Here is a 23522-nt window from a genome sequence, read left to right on the forward strand (position 1 = left end):
GGTATGGAGAATAGTGAAATACTTCTTCATCTCCAAAAATTTCTGAGGAATCTGGGTTTCAAGTTTTGTATGTGTACCTACCCGAATAGCCCCATCCCAAATCTCAAGGTCCCATTCCTTCTCTTTCAGGTCCCTGACTTTAGTGTTAGAATCCTCCCAGGACTGCAAATCCAATGTTCTCTGATGTTTTGCTACTCTCAGAATTGGGTCATAATCCTTTTCCTCAGTTTGTCCCTATTTCCACCACAACTACAGGAAAAGAGGATTGCTTTGAATGTTGCCAAAGAAGCCCTGAAGGAAAGAAAGCCCAAAGAGGCTTTTACACTTGGCTTTGAACTGGTGATTGATAGTACTGAGCTTTCTGTTTTCTCTTCAAAGCATCAGTGGTGTTCAACAACAGCCACCAAATTCCACAGACCTTATAATTATCATTTTCCTCATATTGCTCAAATGCCAGAAATATTGCTCAAGCTAGGGATTTGAGTTCATGTAGTCTACTGAGAAAGGGATTGCAGGGAAAAAAAATGAAGGAAGCAGGGAGGGAAGAGAAGGGGGATAAATAGAGAAATGGCCTCAACTGGAGTCCAGCTCAAGCCTGAGCATGAACTGTACCACAGAGGCAGCCTGCCATTAAGGCAAGGATGTCTGCCTTTTGTAGCTCTATATCAGTCAGCTATTGGCTGCAGGCTACCCAAGTGGAAAGTAAAGCTCAAGCTAAGGCAATTTCTGTTCTGCATAGTATACCTTTCTAGAGAAGTTGTAGCTGTGAGCTTTCAGCAGTTAGCACAGCAACCAGGGGGATTTGTTACTATCTTACAGAATCTGGGCAGGACACCAAGAGTGTCCACTACCCTAATTTGTTTAAGAAAAGAGTACTGAGGTTTGAATTTTAATCAAAGACTTATTTTTTTAGATCATTATAGTTTTTTTCTAACTTGAATTGTGTGATGTATTATATCAATAGTTATTGGTTGTTGTTTATCTCTTTATTTACTCTAGTAATTGATCTATTACTGAGTCACTTTGTTCTACCTTGCCCATGATAAGTTAGTCTTTTTACACTACTGTTAAAGTCTATTCACAAATACTTTATTAAGGATTTTTTTCCTGCCATGTATAGCTGCATAGTCTAATAAATGTGGCTCAAAAGAACAACAATAATTTATTTACTAACAATTTTTCAATTTGGGTAAAGCATGGAGGGCATGGTTCATTTGTGTTCCATGTTGTATCTGTGGGGATGGAACATTTGAGACAGTTTTTTCTCTAACATGCCTGGCGCCTTATTTGGGATAGCTCGGTGTATCTCTCCTCTATAACTTCTCTTCCTGACTAGCTTGGGCTACCTCTCACCATGGTGGCTGGGTTCCAGTAAGTAATGTTCCAAGAGGACAAGTCCCTTTTTGCAAGCACACATCAAGTCTCTGTTTGCGTCAGGTGTGCTAATGTCCTGTTGTTCAAAGTTAGGCACATAGCCAAGCCCAGAGTCAATGTGAGACTACCAAAGCTTGCAACTAAATAAGTAAAGGTCACTTGAGACCATCAAAACATCAGTTTGCTACATTCCACTCTAATGATTCACATCTCTTCCACCTGTCACGTCTCTTCCACCTCCCAGGACCCTCAAGGACTCATCCCATTATGATAACTGGCTTAGACTTGAAATCCAGGATCTTGGCATCCAAATTAGCTTAGATGAGGATAAGGTTTCTTGAGTATGACTTATTTCAACCTATAGCCCTGTAAGCTATACAGATACATTTATTTTCTGCTCACCTGAAAACCCAATATACAGTGATGGGGCAGGACAGGAAAACAGCAATAGACACTGCCTTTTAAAAAGAGAAAAACAGGAGGCACATCGCAATCACTGATGCATAGCATTTCTGAAAACCAGCTGGCTTCATTTTCCAGTATCTTTATTAAAACTTGGTCATCTTCCCTGGAACCATATTTTCTGCTCTGTTAGCTCTTGGTTTCTCCCTCTGATTCATTCTTTTTCCATAAGAAAAGACCTGTTTTTGCAGCTGAGCCGCTTTCTCTGCCTGGGCTTTCTGCCCGTTGTGAACGTCTCTGTCCCCCTTAGTCCAAATTGTCTATGCTTATGGTGGTATAATTCTCTTTTTCAAAAGTGTGGATTTCTTATGAATCATATTGCAGTTGAGTCCATCAGACAAAGGCCACATCCAAAAATCTCTTCAAGACAGATTGCTCTCTATTTATTGATTTAAAAATTACTTCTGCATATATTTAAACATTACTTCTTTCCATTCTCTCCCTTTCTTATCCCAACTACTTTACTCAACCTAGGTTTTGGGAAGGCTGGAAAGTTTTATTTTTCAATGTAGCAAGATCTGAGTCTTCTCTATATTTTAAATAATTTCTATTTATTTGCTGAATTATTTATTAATTTATTATAAACATATTTTCCTTTATATCCTTGAATATAGTTATCATAACTACTTTAAAATTCTTATCTCATTTGGCAAAACCCCATCTCTACAAAACTATAAAAATTAGCTTGGTGTGGTGGTGCATGCCTCTAGTCTAAGCTACTCGAGAGGCTGAGGTGGGAGTATGGCATGAGCCCAGGAGCTTGAGGCTGCAGTGAGCTATGATCGCACTACTGCACCCCAGCCTGGGGGACAGAGTGAGACTGTGTCTCAAAAAAAAAAATCTGATAATTTCAAATTCTGGCTCACCTCAGATCAGTTCCTACTGACAACTTTGTCTTTGCAGTATGGGTCACATATTACTCTTTCTTTGTATGTCTAGTAATTTTGTGTAGTATACTGAACATCATGAATGATATGTTTTAGAGATGGTATATCCTGTTATATTCCTCTAAAGAGCTTCGACTTTTTGCTTTGTTTGTTTTACCAGGCATTTAATTTGTCTGGACTCAATCTCCAAACTTACTCTCCCCTGGGTGGGAGGTAGTTAAAATCTCTGTTTTGTAATTTTATTCTCATTGGGGCTTATTGGAGTTATCCTCTATATATAGCTCAAGAGAATATACAAAAAAAAAAAGGTGACTCCTTTTCTCTGGCTCTCTCTATTTTAGAATATCTTTGATCTGCAGTGATCCTCTTCCTTCTGGTTCTTCCAGCCATTAGGTTGGAGAGATTCTATTCTAGGATTGTGAGTTTCCATCTGAGTCTTAGCGGCTTCACGTGATACTGACTGGAGTCTGCTCACAGGCAAAGAGCAGTAAGAGCATCCATTCTCTAACAGTTTGTACCTGATTCAGCTATCTTTCCAGTACCCTCAAGAAGTTCTTCTTCAAGCCCTTCCAGAGGGTACAACTGTTCTCTTCAGGAGGCTTTGTCAAATGGAAGCCACTCTGCCACTACTGGAATTAAAATCTCTTTTCTTGAATCTAAAGATAATTCATGTAGAAAAAGAGCTAGTCTCAAAACTAGGTTGGGATTGGGGTACTTGGGGAAGGAAAGAGAGATAGTGGAGAGAAGAATATATTTTTTAATAAATATCTCAGTTTCCTTCTCATTAGTGAATATAAGTATTTTGTACTTCAATTTTTGATGAGTTATGGGTTTTCAATCATGGATTTTTATCTAGATTTTTCCACCTAGTACATGTTTCCTTGGGCAAGTATTTAACGTCCCTGAGTTCCACTTTCTTTATCACTGTAACATGGTTGATCATGCCCCTGTGACAAGGAGACTGAGATAATAGTTAATTGAGATTGAGTGACATCTGCATAATTTTAATAGTAAACTATTTGGAATCTGTACTTCTATTTTTATGGTCTTTGTATACCTTTGTTATGATATAAATGAATATAATTTTATGTAGCTATTGAAAAATAGTTACATTAAAATGTTCTGTAGAAATACCCTGGTCTAAAATCAGGTTTCTTTGCTAGGTAATAAAAATATTTCCCCCGAGGCAGTTCTGGGAAAGTATTATAATAGTCCAAAATTGTACCTTTGCAGAATATAAAATAACTAATAAAAAGATTTTGTAATTGTAGTTCCTTATGAATTATGTGAATTACATTAAATATTTTTAAGAACATTTTCCTTGTGTGAATAAAGCTTTTTATGAGCTAACGTCTCAACTAGTGAGAAGGTTATGCTGATCTCAGCTTATACCAGCAGGTCACAGTAGCAACTACATTCTTAACTTTTAGAGGTATGAATTTGCTCTCAAGTACAATTTTTTATGTAAATAATTTAAATATGATTCTGAGTCCCCACTAGCCTGAATGACAGAATGTTATTAGTCAGAACTGAGACTCCCTTTGTGATTTTATTTCGGAATTAAACAAGTCCAGGCTGAGGTCATACCTGTCTTGGCAAGTCACGCGCCAATCCATCCATTTCTACAGCCATCACCTTGGGCATCCTGTTCCAATGAGGCATACAGCAGTGCTGAGAATAAAGCGCTTATTATGTACGGTCGTCTGTGTTGGGCACTGTGGGAGACTGGGAAAAAATAGGGTATAACCCTTGCCCTCTGTAAAGTACAGGAAAAATCTCGGCGTCAAAAATGTAAAATTTCCAGCCATTTGGCCATAGATGTTACTTTTAGTGTAACCACAACCAGTATCAAATGGAAATCTGGCTGTAAAAAAAACAGAACTGTGAAACATTTAGAAAAGAGTAATGAAAACAGCAGAAAATTCAGTTCTCAGCAGAATCCTGTCAACAGAAGAAATTCTACTTCCACAAATTCCTTAGTTGAGAAAGGCGTGCAGAGGGCTTCCCAGGCCATCTATAAAACATGAAACCAAGAACAGAGCAGATGAAGAAAGGTTTCTATTTTCTTTCTGATTTAGCCTTAACTTGTGGTTTATGTTTAAAAAAAAATGGTCTAAGCTCTTCTCGGGACCATTACAGGACTGTGCAGCTATGTGCTTGCACTAACATTGTTTATTTCAGAACATCTGTGCCATAATCTTTGGTCATGCCTGTGGAATATATGAGGTCATCTCTTTGGATGTTTATATAGCTGAGGAATAATCAAAACCAATGCACCAGGGATGGATACCCTTTCCCAGATTTTTAAGCACTTTTGCTCTTTTCATATCACCTCTTAAGTTTGCTCAACTCAGCACTGTGGGCATGGTACGCTCTCAGCAAAATGGGTGTTGAACTAATTAATGAGTATAATCTGGCTCAACTTTTGCCAATCTCACCCCTCCTTCCTACACATACACATACACACACACACACACACACTGCAAAGCACAAGAGAAAGATAAGCAATATGGAATTGAAATGAGCTGAGTTCTCTCTTAGCCCTGTCATTACCTACTTCTGTAAACTTATGCAAGCCTAACCCTCCATCTGTTACCAGGATGAGCTCTCTTTGCTCCTCTTGTTTTAAAGATACTTCTTTGACTTCTTATCATATACAGACACAGTCCAAAGATCTTTCATGTTGTAGCTGCTGCCTGCCTTTCCAGAATCACCTTTCACAATCCCATAAAAATGGGCCCTGCTGCTAGCTGCCCTGCACTGCCTGCAGACCTTGCACTTGGACACATTCTCTTTCTCTTGCCTCCATGTTTTGGGGGCACCTGGCTGAATGTTGTCACCTTCTCACTCCATCCTCCTCCTCCCTCAGCACCTCAAACACATCCTTATTGTCACTCTAGAGTTGCAGCTGCAGTTGACCCAAAAGGAGCTCATGGCCTAGAATAGAAGAAAATCATCAATACTGGAGTTAATGGATCGTGGTTTTGTTCAAACTGGGAAAGACAATGCCCTTGGTTGGCAGGGTCAGTGTATCCATTTCACATTAGGAATTAGGTTTCTTCTTGGATTGGCATCATTTTGCCACCTTCAAGATCTTTACCTACTTTAAGGTTGTTTGTTTGTTCGTTCGTTTGTTTTGGCTCTGGTCATGTCACCAGGGATCAACACAAGCAGGACCTGTCTCCTGGTGGCAGTGCGGTGGCACATGGCTGGTGTCTTGCTTTATGTAGGTGCTGCTGACACCTTGAGTTCTCACCCTAGAGGCCACTGTACTTTTTCTCCCACAGAAGTGGTTTCTCCACTGGAAGCACACACCTAAAGGCGAATTATTCTTAAAACACCCCTTTGTGCAACTATTCCCCTTTCTACGCTGCCCTTTTAGGAAAGATAATAATGGAAAGAATCAATAGAAACCCCAAATAGAGAAAAAGCCTGTAGCAGCCTTGAGAATCAGCTTTGAGGCATTGCTGTTTTCTAGAATGTAGGGGGATCACACTGAAGGCACACTGTCAAGAGCTGACTCATCACTTTTCTTTCCTAGAAAGTGATGCAGAGTAAACGGAGCAGAGGAGTATTTCACCAACATCTTTGAATTAGAGAGAGGCAAGAGTTACCTGTCAGAGTGGTTCTGGGAAAAGATGCAGAGCTACCTCATTGCCAGTAGGGATCAACATTTGTCAGTGACTTCTGAAAAAACAAGCAATCCTCATGAAACATAAATTGTGAGCTGGCCTGGCTTCTCAGTAATGGAAGAACAGTTTCCTAAAGCAACTGGACATCCTTCCACCCACCTCCTAGAGCGGCAAGAATCTGGCCACAGCCATGCCATGTATTTGGAATAGAGAACGAGAAAACCAGACGAGGAAGGTGACCTCATGCCCTGCATGTTCAACAAACCCAGGGGAGGAAACTTGAAGAGATGACACTTCCTAACTAGACTGCTCTTGATCTCAACCTCCTCACACCTTTAGCGACGCATGGCTGAACAGGCAATGCTGTTCATGCCACCAGGCTTTGACCTTGAGATCAAAAAGAAGAATTCTACCAGCAACCAGGTAAACCCACACAGGCTATTTTGAAGGACACAGCAGCTAGGACAGAATCATGTGTGAGTTAGGAAACAGTGGCCTTATGGGCAGATGCAACCCTGCACCAGTCATCATAGTTTAACGCAAAGATCAGGGGTTAACTTTCAGCCTCACTCTGCAGCCTGCTGGGTGCCTTTGTGCAGGGTGGCCCTGCTGGGAAGCACCTGTCCTGTCCTCTTTCTAAAATACGTAAATAGGAAAAAGAAATGCAAGATAGGGCCTATCAAAAATTCATTAGCGTAAAAGTAGGAGACAAATGTCGCTCATGAGAGATACAATAAGAATATAATCTTCACAGGCGATCTACTGCAGGTGACTTTTTGCATTTTTATTTTACAAGCAATTATTCATTGCAAAAAAATAAAAATAATTAGAAAGGGTGATCAGAAAAAAGAAAAAATATCCATGGTCTCATCTATGCAATAAACCACTTCAACATTTTCCCCATCATCTCTTGGATATTTATTAGTTGAAATTCTACTGTAAAAATGAGCTTTCTATTTATTTCTCTTTATTTACTTACTTATGTCATCATGGGCTGATTCTTTTATTCTCATGGGTTATAGAATCACTGTGCTGTTTTTTTGGTGCTCAAACCTTGGCAGGTTTGGTTGTTGGGAGCCTCTTCCATCAGGCCCTGGCCTCATCACTTTTTGAGCATGTCCTGATGTTCTGGCACAGCAAGGTGCTTCAGCCTCATCTCATCCTTCCCAGGCCAGCCCTGGAATTAACCATCTCTCCAAGGAGCCCTCCTGTTAACTTATCCATGTATTTCTTTCCAGTCGTGTTTGTTTGTTTTGTTTTGTTTTGTTTTCCCTAGGACTACTCCTAGGCTCCTGGCTTGAATTTAAAGACGGTTCAGACATTTCTTAGCTTGTCAGGTGAGTGAGCCGGGCAGGTTCCCTGGAGAAACCTCTAGATGAAGAGGGCATCCTGAGGGGAGAAGCAGCACAGGGGATGCACCTGAGCCAATGAGAAGCCCTCTCAGCATAGGGGAGAGGCAACAAGGAGTGAACAGGAGTCTGTCACGAATCTGTCACTCTCTGGGCTCCGGAGAGCAAGAGATTACTAACAAAGCATAAAGAGCCTTACACTGAAAACAGTTATAGAGCATAATGGTTTGAGCAGTGCAGATGGAGAGCCCCTACTGGCAGGCTGTAATAGCCTCGGAGAAAGACTTAAACTTGAAGTCCTACATCATTACAAACCTCAGTGGAGATTCGGGGCTGTGGGGCTTTGCTGATTTGTGGTTGCAGGTGACTGTGGCTGGTGGCTGCTGCATGTTGGAAAGAACCGCAGGGTTCCATGAAAGTGCTCCAACTTCCATGGGAATTGGGGATGAACCACAAAAGTGGAGGCAGGCGCAGCGGCAGAGTATCACAGAAGCCAACTGGCTGGGGTACACCCGTGACTACATCTTGGGCACTTCCCATAATCCTGGGAAGATGTTTTGAAGAGGGTGGAGGTCTTGTCTGAATGAGAGGGGGCAAGAACCAATTAAATATTAGTTATTACAATTAATGGAACTACATTAACACCCGCAGAATTGTAAGGCTTATATAAACTTAGAAGACAGATTGAGATATCCATTTTTTAAATCTACCTCCCCAGGCCCCCATCCTGCCAGTTCCACCTTGCAGAGAAAAATTATGAATGTTTCTTTCTAGACCACTGGTTCTCAACTAGGAGTGATTTTATCTTCTTGGGGGACATTTGGCAATGTCTGGTGATATTTTTGCTCGTCACGATGAAGGGATGCTCCTGGCAGCTAGCAGATAGATGCTGCTAAAATGCACAGGATAGCCCCACAAACCAAAGAATTATCTGGCCCAAAGTGTCAATAGCGTCCAGGTTGAGAAACCAGGTTCGAGATGCGTGAATCTCTTTGTTTTGGAAAATATGTTTATATATTAAAAACATTAATGTATTTTGTCTAGTATAGATGTCGCGAATTGTTTCCAGTTTGTTTGTTTTTTGCACTTAATTATATTTTTAAACCTATGGAAATATAATTTTTATATATTCAAATCTATTAATGTTCAGTTATGTCAGAAAACATTTCTGTTTTTGATATGGTTTTTGCTATAGTCTAAAATTGTATAAATATTCACCTATTCTTTTGATGCCTTTATAGCTTTACCTTTTACTTTCAGCCATTCTGGAATTTATTTTATGGCAGGGTAGACTGTAGGAATCTCAATTTATTATTTTCTTCTTAAATAGCCAGTTGTTCCAACAATATATACTGGAAAGCCCTATCCTCTATCCACTTTGCACTTTTTGAAAGAGCAAAATTATCATATTCTGAATCCAAATATCTAGTTAGAACTGTTTCTGGAATTTCTATTTTGTTCTATTGGTCTATAATAGTCTGGTAACAGGTTCATTGTACCTTTATGAATACAGATAACAATCGTGTGAAGGTCAAAGAACAATCACATTGAGATCTTGATTAGGAAGGTACTTTCTATGTTAATTTAGGGAGAATTGGCATTTTTACCATAGTGATTCTTTTTATCTAGGAACATTGTCTGTTTCTCTATTCTTTTATGCCTGTTAGTAGAGTTTAATAGTTTTTTTCAAATACACTCTATATATTTCCTTTAAATTTATTGCTAAATATTTTATGTTTTGGCATATTTATATTTTTCCCTCATCTCTTGATAGCTTCTATTTTATGGAAAAGCTATTACTTTCTTAAAATATCATTTTGTAACTGGCTTCCTTAATTGTCACTGTTGTTAACAAGTTTTCAATGGATTTTTTATTTTCCAGGAATAACGTCAAATTACTACAATTGTTCATTTTTCTTTCCTATTAGTGCTCAGGGGATCATCTTCAATCTTGGGAATTAGAAACTCTTTGAAATCTCGATGTAAGTAAAAAATTCAGAGACTAGACTTGTCTGGTAATATCTTAGGAATATATAATGAATTTAGGATGCCTGTTGTCATTATTGGCAATATTTCCCAAATATGGAAAATGCTACACTTCCAGATTACTTTCTAAAACTGAGGTATCATTTACACCTATCAAAATGCACAGATATTAATTATATAATTCTACAAGTTACATATATTCATGTGACCACCACAATAAAAAAAATAGAACATTTCCATCATGCCAGAAAGTTCTTCCACACATAGGCAACCACTGTTCTAATGTCTACCACTACAGATTAATTTTGCCTGTTTTACTATTTCATATAAATGGAATAATATGGTATGCCATTTTTGGTTTTGGCTTATTTTTTAAATATACTGTTTCTGAGATTCGACCAGATTGTCTCACATATTAGTTCATTCCTTTTTATTGCCACGTAGTGTTCTATTGTATAACTATATCAAATTTTTTAATTCATTCTTCTGTTGGTGAACATTTGGGTTGTTTACAAATTTTTTATTATTATAAATATAGCTGCAGTAAATATTTCTGGACAACTCTTTAGGATGCCTGTTGTCATTATTTGAAAATATGTTCAAAATGATGAGCATGTTTTCATTTCTCTTAGGAAAATATCTAAGGGTGGAAATCCTGGGCCATAGAGGAGGTATATATTTAACTGTATTTAAAAACTCCAGTTGCCCACAATCTTTGTGCCAAATTTTATAACTTTTAAATTCGATAAATTTGAAAGTTACAGAAAAGTTGCAAAAAATAGTGCAAAACATTCATGTACACCCTTTACTCGGATTCATCAATAGTTTACATTTTACTCTATTGCTTTTTCATTATATCTAACTTCCTATCTATTATCTATCTATCTAATCTATACTCATATCTATATCTACATACTATTCTTTGAAACCATTAGTAAATTGGTTAAATTTTGGTAACTCTGAAGAACAATAATTTACTAGAGAACATTTATTAAAACCAAGAAACTTGATAATGATATAACGTCATTTTCTAATACAAAGTCCACAGGGTGATTTTATCAATTGTTTCAATAATGTCCTTTATAGCTTTTTTATTTTCCACATCCAGGATCTTATCCAAGGTCACAAATTGCATTTACTTGTCATGTCTTGCATGTGTCTTCTCTCACCTGGAACATTTCCTCAATTTTTGTCTTTCATGGGTGGCATTTTCTTTTCTTTTTTTAAATTTCAATAGTTTTAAGAAAACAGGTGGTTTTGGTTACACAGATCAATCGTATAGTGGTGAAGTCTAGGATTTTAGTGCACCCATAACTCAAGTAATGTACATTGCACTCAAGAGGTAGTTTTTCATCCCTCACCCCACTCCCACCCTTCCTCCTTCTGAGTCTCCAATGTCCATTATACCACTCTGTATGCCTTTGTGTACCTATAGCTTAGCTTCCACTTATAAGCAAGAACATGTAGTATTTGGTTTTCTATTCCTGAGTTGCTTCACTTAGAATAATGGCCTTCTGTTTCATTCAAGTTGCTGCAGAAGACATTATTTCATTCTTTTTTATAGCTGTGTGGTATTCCACAGTATACATATACCACATTTTTTTTACCCACTTATCAGTTGATGGACACTTGGGTTGATTCCATATCTTTGCATTTGTGAATTGTTCTGCAATAAACATATACATGCAGGTATCTTTTTTATATAATGAATTCTTTTCCTTTGTGTAGATACCTAGAAGCAGGATTGCTGGATTGAATGGTAGATCTACTTTTAGTTATTTGAGAAATATCCATATTGTTTTCTATAGAGGTTGTACTAATTTACATTCCCACCAGCAATGTATAAGCACTCCTTCTTCACCACATCCACACAAGCATCAACTGTTTTTTGAAATTTTATTAATGACCATTTTGGCTGGGGTAAGGTGGTATTTCATTATGGCTTTAATGTGCATTTCCCTGATGATTAGTGATGTTGAACATTTTTTCATGTTTGTTGGCCATTTGTATATCTTCTTTTGAGAAATGTCTATTCATGTCCTTTGCCCACTTTTTAATGCGATTAGTTTTTTCTTGCTTATCTGTTTGAGTTCCTTGTCGATTCTAGACATTAGTTCTTTGTCAGATGCATAATTTGCAAATATTTTCTCTCATTCTGTAGTTGTCTGTTTACTCTAATGATTATTTCTTCTGTTGTGCAGAAGCTTTTTAGTTTAATTAGATCCCAGTTATTTATTTTTATTTTTGTTCATTTGCTTTCGGGATCTTAGTCATAAATTCTTTGGCTAGGCCAATGTCTAGGACAGTTTTTCCTAGGTTTTCTTCTAGAATTTTTATGGTTTCAGGTCTTAAAGTCTTTAATCCATCTTAAGTTAAATTTTGAATATGGTAAGAGATAGGGATCCAGTTTTCCTAGCACCATTTATTGAATAGGGTGTCTTTTCCCCAATTTATGTTTTTGAATGCTTTGATGAGTGACCTTTTTTTTTTAAGAGCACAGATCAGTTATTTTATAAATGTCTCTCCGTTTGGGTTTGTCAGATGTTTTATCATGATTGGATTCACATTATTTATTTTTGACAGGAATATTATGGAAGTTATGTTGTGTCCTCACTGGTATATCATACCAGGAGATATACACTGTCACTCGTCCCAATATTGATGTTTAACTGATATCTTCCAGATTTCTCCACTATAAAGTTACTAATTTTCCCTTTGTGATAAATAAGAAATGTCTTTGTAAATATTCTGTTCATTATCATGTTTTCATCTATAACATTTTGCATCATTGATGATTTTCTGACATCATTCCTTTCATATTTATTAGTTATTATTCTATATTCAATATATAGACACTTCCATCAGCCCAGGAAGCTCCTCCGTGCCTCTTCCCAGCCTGTCTCCCCTGCAGAGACAACTCTTCCTTTCATTGTTTTCACTGTAGCAGGTTATTCTCCATTTTTCTCTTTCTGTCTCTCTCCCTCTCCCTCTCTGTGTGTGTGTGTGTGTGTCTATATATATATATATACACATATATATATAAAATCATGGATTCTTATTTAATTGAATGAGTTAAAATACATTATTATCATTCTTTGTTTTGATTCTCAAATTGCCAGACTTGGGAAGTAGGGACTCCTTCAAGCTAGTTGCTATGTCCTTTTTAAATGTCCTCATAATACTTTGAGTAGTTCTTTGCTTTTTGTCACAATACCATATTTTAGGCTGATCATGAAATTTTCTTGCCCAGATCTGGAATCAGCCTTTTCTCAAACTAGCCCCTTATCATAGAGAATAATATTTAGAAACCAAGGTTTAGTGCTAGCTATGCCCATTGCTTCTCATATGTCATTGCTTCTAAGCCTTTTCAATGGACAGAGCTTAAGAATGTATACATACATATGCATGTACATTGTTGGTAAGTATATATAAATATATTTCTATGTGTCTCTATTGAAAGCCATGAGCTCATACCGAAATAAATTGAAAAATTTGCCATATTTATAGATGTGAAATGATGGCTGTGGTGGGCCATCTGGAGTGGCCACTGCCATCATGCTGACTGCAGCAGGGAGGTGCAGCCAGGACTACACACTCTGTGGAGCTGGCAGGAGCCAGGGACAAGCAGGAGCCAGGGACAAGCATGATCCCTGCCCTTTCTGACTTGGGGTGGAAGCTCTCAGGGTGCTGCTACAGCCACCCAAGCCATGGCTGTGGACCTGGGCATCCTTGTGCTCTTGGGGTCTAGGAGCAGGCAGGAGCCCTACCCTCCCAGTCACAGCTGCAGCCACCCAAACTGTGGCTGTGGACCCAGACATTCCTGCACTTTGGGGGCCCATGAAGGCCTCCCCTATCCTCACAGGCTTGCAAGTGCCTGCTTCCACTGCCTGGCTTCTTCCTGCTGTCAGTGCTTGCTCTGATCTTACAGCAAAGGCTGGGCTGAGCCTGGGTGCTGTCACAGCCTGGCCAGGTGTGTGCATGCTCAGAGCAGTGCTGACACACCAGTCCCCTGCTGCCTCACCCCCTCTGGACTTTGGGCACTGATGAGCATGGAAGGGAAGCCAAGAGGGGACTGAGGGCAACTCAGCCCTGGCCTGCAGGCACCTCTTGGCATGAACAGCCTGGGCACCATGAACAGCAGTGAAAGGCAGACAGGCTTCTAGGCAGAAGGGGGCAAGTCCCCAGAGAAGCCCCACCTTCAGGCCAGGGATGGCCTGAAGGCTGGGGGCCAAGCTGCCAGTCCCGTGGACAGGAGTGGGAACTTGTGGTGCCTTTTCTGGGCCCACTCACGGCCACCCATGGACCAACTGGCGTGCACTTCCTCCCCTCTTAGGCCCATAAAAGCCCCAGGCTCAGCCAGAGCTGGGCAGATGTCAGGATGACCTGCTGCAGAAAGGAGCTACCCACCTCAGGGCCTCCTCTCTGCTGACAGCTGCAGAGATTATGGAATGACCTGCCTGCAGAGAGGAGCAACCCACTCCAGGACCCCATCTCTGCTGAGAGCTGCAGACATGATGGGATGACCTGCCTACAGAAAGCAGCAACCCACTCATGGGTCTCCTAGATGCTGAACACTCATTGGGACAACCTGGCTGTGGAAAGGAGCTGCCCCCTGCAGGAGACTGACCTGTTCTCTTGCTCAATAAAGCTCCTCTTCATCCTGCTCACCCCACCACTTGTCTGCATACCTCATTCTTCTTAGTTGCAGGACAAGACCTCAGGACCCACCAAGTGGCAGGGCCAAACAAGCTGTAACACCAACAGGGCTGAAACATGCCCCTTGCTTGCCACGTTGAAGGTGAAGAGAAGGAGATAAGAGCTGTGGCCCTTTGGGGAGCCCATATCTGGGAGCTCCCTGTGCCAAGGCCGTGACTCCCTCTTTGGGGCCTTGCAGTTCCTGGCATCTCCAAGCTTCTGGATGCCACTGTGTTCCCCAGTGCCAGCTGTGAAAGCTGCTTGTGGTGCACCTGGTCTGGCCACAGCCTTGCAGAGAGCTGGTGCCTGTGCTGGCACCTGGAGCTGCCCGCCCCACTGCAGCAGCCAGTATATCTGACTGTGGGCAGTGGCCGGACCCCATGCTCACTTACACACCTCTCACCATTTCATGCCTGACTTGCCCTTGGCAGGCGCAGGACCCAGGTCGGTAGCATGAGCCAAGCACAGCCTGCGAGGCTGTGGGCAAAACGAACCCAGTGGTCCCGAGCAAAACTCAGGCAAAGGCGCCACTAGCTGCAAAGTTTTTCAGCCAGAAAAATGACACCCAAAGATCCTGTAACACTAATATTGATATATATGTTCAATTTACTCCCAACCAAAATTCCTTAATACATTTAAAACAGCTGCTTTAAAGTATTTTGTGAGCTGATTCCAACATCTGAATGATCTTAAGTCAACTTATGGTGACTGCTTTATTTTTTGATTATGAGTCTATGCTTTATTTTTTTTCCATATTTATATTAATATTGGACATTGTGGATGATACAGAGATTTTGATTTCTATATCTTCCTCCATAAAGTGTTGGTTATTTTTCTGGCAGGTAAACTACTGTCAAATCACTGTAACTTGAGGAGTTTGGGTGTTTCACTTTGCTGAACAGGTGTGTGGAAAGCCCAAGTCATTTGGTAAACCTCTCAACTTTTGACAGGCCACAAACTCCAAACTGGATCTCCTGTGGTAGGCAGTAGGTAAAGTTTCTGCACAGTTCTTTCAGCCCCCAGCTGTTGTTGGTGAGCCCCCTGAAGTCTCCCCTGTGCTTGTGCAATTTGGGATTGGCCAAGGTTTAAAGGGTGTCTATAAGCTAATTTGGGGACTTTCTCTGAGGCTGTCTTCATTCTAGGATTCCCCTCTTTAAATTTCAGCCACTCTGGCAGCACCAACTTCATCTCTTGACACCACATGCTAGTAATACTGTTTGAGATGTCACATGAACTGGAAAGTACCTCAGGGGAAAAGTAATCTAAAAATGGTCTCGTCCAGGGAGTGTGGTTCACTTATTTCAAGAGTTCAATCTTCTTGTTTCTTTCCACATTTTGTCATGCTCCAATATCTTCAAATAATTGGTTTTTAAGAAATATTATGTCCAGAGCTTGTAATTGTTATCTGTGGTGGCGTGTCTGGAGTGGGTTCCCTCCGGTGGGTTCTTGGTCTTGCTGACTTCGAGAATGAAGCAGCGGACCTTCGCAGTGAAATGTTACAGCTCTTAAAGGTGGCATGGACCCAAAGTGAGCAGCAACAAGATTTAATGTGAAGAGTGAAAGAACAAAGCTTCCACAGCATGGAAGGAGACACAAGCGAGTTGCTGCTGCTCGCTGGGGTGGCCAGCTTTTATTCTCTTATTTGTCTCCACCACGTACTGCTGATTGGTCCATTTTACAGAGCACTGATTGGTCCACTTTACAGAGCGCTGATTGGTCCATTTTACAGAGTGCTGATTGGTTCATTTTACAAACCTCTAGCTAGCCACAGAGTGCGGATTGGTGCGTTTTTACAGAGACCGGTGTTATTTTACAAACCTCTAGTTAGCCACAGACCACTGATTGGGGCATTTTACAATCCTAGCTACAGAGTGCTGATTGGTGCATTTTACAATCCTCTTGTAAGACAGAAAAGTTCTCTAAGTCCCCACCTGACCCAGAAGTCTGGTTTCACCTCTCAGTGAGGAGGGAGATAGTTAGTCTAAAAAAGCTTTCTCGCCATTATAAGAAGCAAAACTTGCCTCAAATTTTTTTGAACAATTATTGAAGAGAAACAAAAATATTCTCTCTTAATGAAGTGCAATGAATATTCTTCCTTTATCACTATCAAAACACAGATTACATGATAAACAACATAAGAATTATCAAGTTAGCTTATAATACATGTGCTACTGATACCTTTACCCCTAGTTGAGACATTTTTGAACCCAGAGAACTCATTCAAATAATCTTGACTTCTCCATGTGAGATGTCAAGATTCTGTGACAATAGAATTCAGAAAAAGTTTCCAGTTAAATCTAGGATCTCTCAGTATCATAGCACTATTGTTATTTCTGGAATATTGCAAAATAATAATGATAATAATGCATAGCCAGTGTTTAATATATTTCACAATGTAGAATCCTCTTTAAAATCATGTAATAAAATATAATTGGTTATCATGTATTATTCTAATTTAGTGTTTGAATGCAAATAATTTTTATCTATAGTTTCTGTGTTTACTTCCATAAATTACACGGGTCTGTGGTTCTTATCTTTGGGTTATCTTTGTCAGATTTCTCTATGAGACTAGTGCTAGCTGCACAAAATGATGACACTTACTTTCCTATTCTCTGCAAAAGTTTAGACATTAGAAAAATCATTCATTCTTTGAAGAGTGGAAACATTGCACCTATGAGACTGTCTGGCTGTTTTTTTCCTAAGAGTTAGTTATATGATGGGTTTTTAAAATTTTCAAAGTCATTGGTCTATTCAGTTTTTTTTCTTGCTCATAAATAAATTTTAACTCATAACTCCCTTGAAAGACATATGCTTCACCAAAATCATCAAATCTATTAGCATAGATTTCCGTATGGTAGTCTCTTATGATTTTGTAATCCAATTTGCATCTTGGGTTATAGCCACCTTCCTAAGGTGTATTTGTATTTAATTAAGGTTTTTATGTTAGAACTCAGAACTCAGAATGGTCGTGTTCTTCTGATTATTCTATTTATTTGGGGGAGTTGATTCTTTTGTTTTGTTTTGTTTTTCAAAAATCCAGCTCTTGTGTGTGTACACTCTAAATTAGTTGGTTTTCCAGTATATTAAAGCCTATGTTGCTATTAATTCCTTGCTCCTTTCTTCATGTATTGATTTAATTATGCATCCTCTGACTTCTTGTGTGGAGTACTGATTTCAATTATTTTAATTCCCTTTTATTTCACAATAAATACAGTTAGTGCTCTAAATTTTCCAATAAATTTAGCTTTGGTATGCTTTGTCTTAATTGTTCTGTTATTTCCAAGATGGCTTATTTGTACATTATAAATTCCATTAAATCATTATTGAAATGTTGTGGGTGACAACTATTAACAGGAATAGATGCCAAAGATATTTTAAGTAAAAATAGTAGGTTATAATCTAGCATCTACAAAATTATCCTATTTTTATTCATTTATTCATTAATTCAATAAGTATTTACAATTATCCACTATGTGGTAAGCCTGTTAAAAATGCCTTTTTTGTGGGTAGATATACATACATATATGTATGAAATGTATAGAGACATTAATATATAAGAAAAATTATATTAAACATATTTACATAAAGCTAAAGAGAAAAGATACAGGGAAAAAAGCACTAACCCAGACATGGTTATGTGCACGTGGTAGAATTATTATTATTGTTTTCAATATTTTTTCATTTGGTTATTTCTATTTGCTAATTTTCTACAGTTAAAAGATATCGGATATTTAAATATTATTGTTGATTTTTTAAAATATGGTTCCTCTTTGACACAGTATTTATATTTCAAGGAATTTTGTCTGAGAAAATAATTCAGCATGTAGCAAAAATTTAGGAATAAAGCCACTTAATGCAAAGTTACAAGTAAATAAAAAATGCATAATTTCTGTCCAACAATAGGCAATGGATAAAATGAATAGTGGGATGTCTGTATATTATATTATGTACTCATTATATTACAAAACATACTTATGTGCATTGACATATTTTCCTAACTAAATACTCTTAAGTGAAGAAAGCTGTCAAAAAATATGTAGAGAATGGTTATACTTAAAAGTCAAACATATAATTAGGTACTCATAAAAATACCTGGAATTTATACAGTACAATTTTAGCTATGTATTTCTGAATTATAATATCATGGATTGCTTCTACACATTTATTAATACTTATTTTTGTTATTTTACAATAAACTTGCATTCCTTGTATTTTTTTTAAAGAGTTGCAAAGGCTAAAGAAGTAGTGGCAAAAATTAGGGGGCTGCCAATAACTGGCTTTTGAAAGAATGTTTCTCATTTAACCTCTATTTTACAAAATTTAATTTTTTTCTGGAAACTATAATAAAATTAAGATAAAATAGCAGTAAATGAAATGGAGGGACTCATTGGGATTTTTATTTCAAATTTCTATAATGAAGAAGGTGTGTATGTGTGAACTCTTTCTTACTAATTAATTAGGAAAATCTTAACATACGAGGCAAGCTAAACAAATATTATCAGTGAATGCAAAAGAAACGCATCCGTATTTTATTCAGGACCAAATATCTAGAGTCTTGCTGCTATCTAATCCACACATACAAACTTAATCAGTTTCTCGTTAACCATCACATCTTCATAAAGAGCTGAACTGTAGAACCACTGATAGGGAAACAACAGTAATTAGTTAATCTACATGCAGAGCTATCTTGATGAAAATTGTGGCTTTGATAAATTTATTATAGAATTATTGGGAGAGCATAGTGCTCTGAGCTTCCAAATTATTAATTATTTTAGAAAGATATTTGGCAAATGCATCAAATAATTATATCATTTGAAATAACATCTATCCCAACAAGCTGATATATAATCAAAACTATTTGAGCCAAAAAGTTCACTGAACTCTTTACAAAGGGGAAAAATTAGAAACAACCTACAAATCTCATCAATGGGATAAAACTTGCTTAAGTTGCCATATGTCTGCTCAAGCGATTACTAACTCACTTTTAAATGAGCTGTCATGCAGAGTTTATAATAAGAGGTAAATGCCAAACACATAAAGTTAAAGGGAAAAATTGGGTACAAAATTTTATGTGTAATATGACTACAAACCAAAATATGCAAAAATAAAACTATATAGAAATAAATTTGAAAGGCAGTATAACAACATACTAACTGGTTTCTGTCAGTTGCATGAATATAAAGGATTTCTCATCTTTTTTGGCATAATTTTGTCTTTTTTTAAAATTTCCATAATGAACATGTACCATTTTATAAAAGGAAAGATAAACAGTAAAATTTGTTTTTATAGATATTTCTGGGATGTTTAAAAGTTTTATTATGAGTTTCAAAGAGCCACTGTCTTTGCATAAAACTGAAATATCACAGGAAACTGAATCTACCATTTTAATTTTATTTTCTGTTTTCTTATTGGCCAAAAGTGTTCTCCCGCTAACTTTCAGTTTTGGGGGTTGAGGTGAGATTTAAAGAAATAAGTAGTATCTTATATAATGATAAAAAGTTAATGAGTCTCTTCCACTTTGAACAGTGTGAGGGTGTGACCAAGGCCTTCAGAAGCAAGGCTCTCCATCCTCTGCTATTCACACTCCCAGGCTCATTTCAGTGAAGGAGTTGCTTACAGGTCCCTTGTGTTCTATCTTACTCTTGGGTGGCTGCTTTCCCTAAATATGTCTTCTATGTTATGAGACAGAGTAACACTATGGTGATGAGCTCAGCCCTGGGGTAGGAAGCCTGGGATTCCAGCCCCAACTCGGTAACTTCCCAGCTCTGTGATTTTGACAGTTCTTTGATAATCCTTTCATAGGATAGTTGATATCCTAACTGCTAAAACAGACAATAATAACAATACCAGTACTCATTCGCAGGGTCATTGTGGGGATTAAATGAGGTAATACATATCATATTAAATGTTCAATCAGTGTTAACTATTAATGTATCTCATTTGGGTAACTCAGTAAGAGGCCTTTTAACTCCCAATTTTAGTTTACATTTAAAAGCCACTGATACCTCTGAATGAAGGCTCCTTCTTTGGCTTCATGACCTTTATATTTTCGTCTTGTTACTTGCTAGTTCTTATTGGCTCTGCTTATTTTGGAAACTCTACCAAATTTTGAAAAAAAAAAAAACTGGCTTACAGCCTTGAAATGATGAGTTTTGATATTTTATACTTGAAAAAGATAATATTTATTTGTTCATAAAGTGATTATGCTTTTTAAATGTATTTCCACACTTGTAAAATGACAGAGGTAGTGGATATGGGTGCTTGGGTCTCTTGTTGTAGTACTCAAGCCTTAATGTTTGCAGAAATCGCCAGGAGATCCACGTTAAAAATGCAGCTTCTGCTTCAGTAGGGACAGGGTGAGGCCTGAGATGCTGCATTTCTAACAAGCTCCCAGGTAATGCCAGCGATGCTGGTCAGTGGACCACATTCTGAGTAGCAGGGATCTGTAATATTGCCTTCAATTCACGTATTTAACTGGTCAACTATAATGATCCTCCCTATGGTGTAAATATTACCTTAAGCAAGATACTTAACCACTGTCAGCTTCATTTTCCTAAAATGAAAAGTTAAGATAACACTCACCTTCTAAGAATGTTGAAAGGATTCCATACATCAATAAATGGTGCATTTGAAATTTCTGGCAACAATATGAAGCATACTGTGGGTGTTAGTAAATGTTACTTGTCTTTCCTTCTCTATTAGAGACTGAGGTAGAGCCTGTCTTAGCCAATGACCTGCTAAACATCACCTTCATATTATTTGATGGTATAGATCATTAGATATTTGAAATTAATGGAAGATCCATATAGGACATATTTGAATGAGGGAGGACAAGATGATAACAGCTTACATTTGTTGAATAATCACTTTGAACCAGGTTTGTCTGATTCAAGTTCCCTTGGCTCGCTCTCTCTCTTTTTGTCTTTCTTTTCTTTCTTTTTTTCTTTTTCTTTCTTTCTTTTTTTTTTTTTTTTTTTTGTCTTTTTCAAGTTTTTAAGATCACATCATTTGGAGAAGAAGCCATCTTCATGATCTTCATGTTTGGGCTCTACTTCAAAGTTATATCTCAGCCCTCCAAAGACATGAAAAAGACTCGTAAGATTTCATCTTGAAACAGCTTTTTAAATCCATCGACAGTCAGAAAAAAATGTAGATATAGGTGGTTTATAAATGCCCTTTTAGGCTTGATCAATTGTTTGTAGCTATGACAAGCTACCTTAACAGTCAAAAACAAAATCTGGAGGAAAAGAAAATGCCTCCAATAAGAAACGCTGATGCAGCCTCTTGAGCTTGTGGTGTCTGGGAAAAATAAGAAATGATTAACTTCCTTTTGTGAGTATAATATTACCTACTTCATAATGATGGTATAAGGATTAAATGAGATAATCCTAGCTTTTTTATTACTATAAAAATAAAGATAGTCTTTTTATGTAAATTAGCTAGGGTAGGATTTGTTTCTCTGTTAAGATATGTTTGTTACAGTCTGTTTTAAAAGCACTGTGCACGAGCAGTGATACGATGCAATTAAAGAGAGATTTGCCTATGGGCTTTTCCCTTTATGTTACATGAGGAAAACTTGAATTTCACATTTCCAGCCACGTAGTGATGACTTTGGCATAAAGAGTTCAGCAGGTAGGAGGTGGCCCCTTGTGCTGAGAGCCAGCATTCTCATGGAAAATTAAAAACAACTGTTTATTTTTAGCCATGAAAATGCAATCATTCTTGTGCTCAAATATGCTTTACATTACCTAAAAGAAAGTTTATTGGCACTGAGTCTGTTGTGTAACTGAGGAAACCATTATGTGCTGTCAAAATACACTAATGTAAAAACCAATCCAGTGAGCAACAGAGTGATGGAAGAAACAGGTAGCAGGGCCGAGAAAAACTCTTCCGGAGGTTGTACAGGAAACTAAAGCAGGAGAAAAACTGCCTAGTGCCGAAAGGTTAGAATAAAGACATTGTTTAGTCACTTGGGAAAAGGAATTCAAAGTCAAAAAAATGATTACATTAACAGTGAGTGCAATATTCGGCCTGTTTGGATGCAAATTTTTCTTTCCTATTTGAAATGGCCAAGTGTCTTTGAGATCTCATATTTTTGTTCTCATATTTTTGTTCTCTACAGTGCCTTTCTTGGGGGAAAGTCCTAAATTCCTAAACTTAGAGAGTGGAGGAAATGCTCACGGTGATTCTTGAAGGGAGGGTAGAAGTAAGCATTTTGAAAGTAGGTTAACTATAACTAAACCTTGATAAGGCATCAAAGGAAAACAGGTTGGAATTGACTAATCGTGGATCTCTTGATATCCAGAATTAGTAACTTGATCTCCTGGATCGCTGGGCTCATGTTTGCAGCTCTCAAGGATTGTCTTTTAATACAAAAGCATTACCAGCAAACTTTATAATAATTAAATTAAGATAATCAATACTAAGGCAGCTCTGGGCAGTTTAGGGGCAGGAAAGCCTTGGCATATAAGCCTGAAATATTTTCCTCTTCCTGGTGTAAGGGTAGACTGTAATGACCTAGCTTATTTCCCCTGTGAACACCACTCTGCGAAACTGGCATCTCAGGACAAGCCCTGCCCTCATGCTAAAAGCTACCTCCAAGATGAGATGCTCCCGGAGGTCTCTCTGACCTTCTCCTTGCTTCTGTGAGAAGACTCCACCTTGTTTCTCTCCTTCCAGGAACCAGGTTGTTTTCTCATTCATCCTCAATATGTTTTATTAACCATATGCTTTGCTGCCTCCAGGCAATGTACAGGCAATGCAGAGAAGAGGAAATCCAAAATCTCATTAGTGGGCAGGGAAATTCAAGAAAATAAACCCAATGAAATTCGAAAGAACAAAATATGAGCTAGAAACTGAAATTAATGAAAAACATTCCCCCCTGCCCAGAAATGAGTTAATCAGCAGGACCAAAAGCTTGTTCTTTGAAATGACTCGTAAAACAGATAAACCCTAGGCAAGTAGGATCAAGAAGGATAAGAAACAAATAACATTAAAAACCAAAAAATCCTGACACATGGATAAGTATGATGTTTGAAAATTTCAAGAAGATGTTAATACTATGAAAAACTTTATAATAATAAATTTGAAAATATAGTTGAAACATTTTTCCCTTGGGAAATATAAAAGCAAAATTG

The 23522-nt window shown here is 38.0% G+C and overlaps 1 long non-coding RNA gene across 1 annotated transcript in view; it reads left to right on the forward strand.

The window, feature by feature from the left end:
• LOC134738230 (uncharacterized) overlaps nt 1-14439 on the forward strand; it is a 173221-nt gene extending 158782 nt beyond the window's left edge. The window contains exons 2-3 of the long non-coding RNA XR_010123835.1: nt 6265-6778; nt 14024-14439. This is a non-coding gene — a long non-coding RNA (uncharacterized LOC134738230). The remainder of the gene's footprint in view (nt 1-6264; nt 6779-14023) is intronic.
• The last annotated feature ends 9083 nt before the right edge of the window (nt 14440-23522 follow it).

Source organism: Pongo pygmaeus, chromosome 16 (genome assembly GCF_028885625.2).
Source record: "Pongo pygmaeus isolate AG05252 chromosome 16, NHGRI_mPonPyg2-v2.0_pri, whole genome shotgun sequence".
NCBI lineage: Eukaryota > Metazoa > Chordata > Mammalia > Primates > Hominidae > Pongo > Pongo pygmaeus.